At 39.0% G+C, this 5,514-nt stretch overlaps 1 long non-coding RNA gene across 1 annotated transcript; it reads right to left on the bottom strand.

Moving 5' to 3' along the window:
• Positions 1–431: 431 nt before the first annotated feature.
• LOC145423743 (uncharacterized) lies at positions 432–2,294 on the bottom strand. The gene is made up of 4 exons (XR_013904784.1): positions 2,122–2,294; positions 1,550–1,794; positions 1,313–1,421; positions 432–1,193 (listed from the first exon to the last, which is right to left on the bottom strand). It is a non-coding gene; the product is annotated as an uncharacterized LOC145423743 (long non-coding RNA).
• Positions 2,295–5,514: the final 3,220 nt, after the last annotated feature.

Below are 5,514 nucleotides of genomic sequence, written 5' to 3'. Positions count from 1 at the left end.
TTGAGGTCACTAGTGTGTGCCCCATTTCTTCCGGGATCACTCTCTTTATAGGTTTTAGTGGACTCCTAGTACTGCGAAGTGGTTTCATGGTACAAAAGGATTGTATTCCAAGATCTGGGAGACTGTAGAAATGAGCAGTGATGCCCTTCCCACCATCTTTCCAGAAAAATAATTGATCTGGAAGCTGTTAGGCTTACTTACAGCAGCAGCACTTTCTGCACCTGCATAAACTCCAGGACACATTTACTAACGGTGTTTGTTGCTGTATGTGCTGCAGCTTTGAATTTTTTAATAATATATATTTTGTTAATATTTTGGCTATGGTGTCTTGTTATGAAATGTACAAGAGTAAAAGTGTTTTTAGCATGTGCTTCAAAGCTAAGTTTGACTGGGAAACTCAAAGCTCAATAGGCTGTATCAACAGAAATTCACTGCAGCCTATGTAATATTTCATGCATCATAATTTATTCTACTCTATCTTGCAAATACATATTTGTGTGGCAATGTCATGCACAACACACACAACTATTAGATCCTTAAGATCAAACCCGTGTCATTCTTTTGGTCCACTGCAGTGCAGTAGTCAAAAAAAAGAATAAGTGAAGTGTCCACAGATGGCCAGGATAGAGCCCAGAGTGTTAATGTTTAAAACGTATAAAAATATTATTGATTGCAATTCTTTACTGTTAATATCAACAATAAGCTTTTTATTTTGAAATTACAAGTTTAAAAAAAATGCTGTTACATTTACATTTAATGCTGTTACACTGTAATCCTTTATTATAAGTATGGACACAGAATAAAGTGAACAACATTTTGAAATAAGTTTAATTGGAATTTTGTACTACGCAAAAAACAAAACAAAAAAACAACAACAACAACATATTAAACAAACAAACACAGCCAGTGCCTTCATTTGTCCATTACATGTCAAACATAGCACTGACCCTTAGCCCCTGCTCATCAGCACATGCTTTCAAAAAGAGCTCCATGTCCTCTGCAAACTGGAAAACAAAGAGGAACAAGTCCCTTGCTCCAGTATCTTCTTCCTCTGACATGTCTATTAAGACCCTCTGCTGGTCCCCTTGATTTAAGGACAGATATTTGGGCATTGTTACGTGTCCACAGAAAAGTGCCTTATTTTGGACAACCCACTGCACAGCAGGACGCAGATCTTCAACAACTGCTGGCTCCTGTGTCAGGCAAATGGGGATGAAAACATAGTTATTTCTCTGTTGCAGAACAGTTTTTTAACAGTTATTCAAATTTCACTAACCATGTAATTACACTACTGTTTAAAGTGAATACTGACCTGACTGACTTCCTGGAACTTGCGCTTTTTCAGTCTGAAAATGGGCACGTGTTGTCCTTCAAGCACAGCTTTGGCTTCCTCTCTCCAGTGTGCAAATAGCTTGCCAGAGCTATGAAAAGTAAGGCCACAGTGAGGGCATGTCATTTTCATGGACTTTCCATCAGCTGTAGTTTTATTGAACACAGAGGGTAGAGCCAATGAATGTTCTAACAAAGACTCAGAAAATGGTTCAGATACCGAAGACAAAACCTTGGGGGGGAAACGGGGCTCCTCGAAGAGTACTGCCGGAGGAATACGGGTCTCCTCGGAGAGTTCAGCGGGGAGCAGTCCTGATAATGGTGGCTGACTTGGTATTGAAGAATGCTGACAAGACAATAAATGCCTTGCCATATCCCCACGCCGTATGATTGTAATCTTACAGACAGGGCAGTGAAAGTGTCCTGTTGTCCTACAAGGCAGCCTGCACCGGCATATCATTTTATCTGTAAGAGAAAAAAACAAACAAACAAACAGATGTAATTTAAATGTAGTTGTATAGAATGCAATCAATTTGTCTAACAATCAGATTGTACATGTTAACAAAAACATCCAAGCCAACCTCAATAATGAAAGCAAAATGGTATGGATCACAAAACTTATGTCAAGGAAAGTGGTGAAAAGTAAATAAAAATATATTTTATAAAAACACTATTTTTGTTGCAGATGAACAGTACAATATCAACAGCAACTTTTAAGTCAACAAAGATACTGCAGAAGTGCTTAAAAAAGTGCATATTTATAACTATAAAGTATATTTAATACAAACATACCTTTGAAAGGCAAAGCATTTTTTTATATGCACACTTAGATGCTCCTCAATCTTTGCCCTGACAGTAGGGCTGAAAGTGGGGCACAGAGGGCAGTGAAAGAGTCCTCTGCAACACGTGTTGCATTCCTGCAATTCTGGCTTTAAGCCCGAATTCCAGATTGATGTGTGCATCTAAAACAGAGAGAGAAACAGATAAACACCATTTAAGTTAAGGATTTAGCAGAAATAACAATTTACAGTTGGCATGTAATAGATTTGGGAAAAAAATTCTTGAAAAAAAAAACCCCACAAATATTTTACAAGACACTTTAATTTGTGAGACATGTTTCTATTGACATATAACAGTCAATTGAACAGGGGCTAACTAAAATCTGGGCAATAAAAAAGCTGTACAGAAAAGAATAACGAATAGAAGTATTGATAAATATATAAATCTGTTTGTGACGAAATTTACAGTGTTGACGCTAACCAAAGGTGTCACAAGTACACACGTTCCTTACTACAGTTTAGATACCTCTGTTTAGAAAGCACTGACTCGACTTTTTAGTCAAGTCGAAGCAAGAAGTACAGGGTCTAAAATATAATTTATGTACAAAATTTTGAAGTAATCTTGCGTCCAAAGCACGCGTGCGGGGGGCTGATTTACAAATGTACGGATTACAAAGTACAGATACGCGTGCTAAAATGTGAGAAGTAGAAGTATAAAGAAGTATACAGTAGGCACAAAAAAGTACAGCAGTAAAGATACCAGAAAATTCTACTTAAGTACAGTATTGAAGTATTTGTTATTTTGCATCTCTGACGCCAACAATAAATCATACTCTAATGCAAAATGTGTTTTTTGCTTCTTCTCGCCCACAGAAGCCATTAATCCAGCTCTCTTACTTAAACCAGGCCCAGTAAAAAGCATATTTGTGTGTTTCTCTGCCATGGAGCACGATGAAAAAACATTAAAATAAGGAGGAATGTTGTTGTAACGCTAAATAAGTGGCAACATGATCATTGTAAGAAAACTAGACGATTCCTAGAATTATAAAATCACTAACGGCAAATTTATTTAAGAAAGACTTAACCAACCTTTATGATCAACTTGCAAGACTTCCACGGTATCCATGCGTGTTTACGGCTAGTGTGGAGGTCACGTGCTTCCGGCTACTGTGGAGCTCCACAGTGGCTGCAGCCAGACCCTTCTCCTGAATTCAGCTTTGACAAACAAATATGATCGACAGTTGTCATCTTGTACCCTCTCAGAGTACCCCTTCTGTATGCTTGCAGAGACCCCTACAGTAGGGAAACATGCAAAACGGTGCCCAAACCTTTGTGTTTTAGCTTTATTTATGTCTTACACAGCATCCCAACTCTTTAGCTAACTTAATAACTTTAGCTAAAGTGAATAGTTAGTCTAATTCATTAGTGCAGCATTACTGGATCACCTCTGTTTGAAGTGTTATGTGACTGTCACTGTGTTTAACTACCATAATAATTCTTAGGGTACTGATTGCATGCTTAATTAGTTTTTTTTTTAACACACTACTCCATTACTATGTTTGACAGGCTGAAGTTGTCGGGTCACCTCCTAAATCGACCATCTTTTACAGGTGTTTTGTGCCAGAAATGGAGTGTCCACTGAAGACTGAAGATACTGAATCTCTACGCCTTGCCATTGATCTCTCTTGAGCCTTCATCTAGACAAGAGACAAACTTAACCACTCTCATATGCTCTGTACCTACATCACCTTCCCTGACAGTCGTAGCTTGGCTCATCTGAGGGTGAAATTATAAGAATGTGTTATTTTGCAAAGTGCTCTCTAGGGTTCCTAAATAAAATATGGCATTGAGGTCATTTCTTTTGAATTAATCCCTTCTTCTGAAATATAAGAACCTCTCCTGGTTTTAATGGCACTTTGGATTTCCTTACTTTCTGTTCCACTCCCAACCCCAAATAGATGCTGACAAGCTGCCACAGTAACATGGAAGAAGGAAAGAAGTTGGAAAGGACTACTATAAATAAACCTAATGCCTAACAATGTAAAATGTAAAATAAGAAAAATAATAATAATAAAGATAAAAGATGAAGTAACAAGTTTTTAGTTTTTAGTTTATTCCAAATGATCATCCAGATGTCTGTGACATGTGATGACAAACACCATAATGGAAGGCCTTTGTCATCACATACTTAAACTCATCATATATTTTTGCACATGCTGAACAGGCAGTCAGACATGCTGTAACTGTGGGGTAGAAAACTGCATGAACACCATACGGCAGGGGTCTCAAACTCCAGTCCTCGAGGGCCGCTGTCCTGCAACTTTTCCATGTGTCCCTGTTGCAATACACCTAGTAGGTCATTAGCAAGACTAAAGAACTTGACTGCATGCTGAGGTGGCAATTCAGCCATTTCATTCATGTTACAGCAGCTCATGAGTGAATGAACATGGTGCAATAAAACTATTTTAGAAGTATATGTTTCCAAATAGGAGCCAGCTGAGGTGGTTCGGGCATCTGACAACGATGCCCCCTGGGCGCCTCCTGGGTGAGGTGTTCCAGGCATGTCCCACCGGGAGGAGGCCCCGGGGAAGACCCAGGACACCCTGGAGAGATTATATCTCTCGGCTGGCCTGGGAACGCCTTGGTATTCCCCCGGATAAGCTGGAGGAGGTGGCTGGGGAGAGGGAAGTCTGGGCCTCTTTGCTTAGGCTGCTGCCCCCGCGACCCGGCCTCGGATAAGCGGTTGAAGATGGATGGATGGATGGATGTTTCCAAATACATACATTTACTTAAATTTACTTGAGTGGGGTTAGGGGTAGGGCTGGGTATCGTCACTGATTTCTAGAATCGATTCAATTCCGATTCACAAGGTCCCGAATCGATTCGATCCACGATTCGATTTAATTCGATTCAATTCGATTTAAATCTGGGAAATTTTGACAGTCAGAGATATAATTCAGATCAGGACATTTACATATTTTTGTATCTATAAAAAGGAAGCTGACACTCTCAAGACTTTATCCAAGGTGTGAGCATCACAGCAGATGCCTTTGTGTCAAAGTAGCTGAAGATAAAACACAGAAAAACATGTAGGTGATTTTCCTGGCCTGGGATTTTATAAAAATATTCTGCAGTAGATCAAAAATGAAACAAAACCATTAATTAATCAACATTACCTCTTACGTTACAGCGGTTTTATTAGACACACGGCTAAGCATTTTGCATTTTGAATAATTTTAAAAAGTTTCAATTTGTTCAGTATTGAACAGCAGAAATGAGGTTTTCTTTTCGGAAGAATGTAAAAGGGAAAAAAACACCGGCTGACAGCGCTGTAAGCAACAGTAGACTTGTGTAACAAGCAAGCGAATAATGAAGAAAGCGAAACTGTTCGAGAGAGAAGGGGGGG

This window comes from Astatotilapia calliptera, chromosome 22, assembly GCF_964374335.1.
Source record: "Astatotilapia calliptera chromosome 22, fAstCal68.1, whole genome shotgun sequence".
In the NCBI taxonomy this organism is placed as follows: Eukaryota; Metazoa; Chordata; class Actinopteri; order Cichliformes; family Cichlidae; genus Astatotilapia; species Astatotilapia calliptera.
This window is presented reverse-complemented; position numbering and strand designations above follow the sequence as displayed.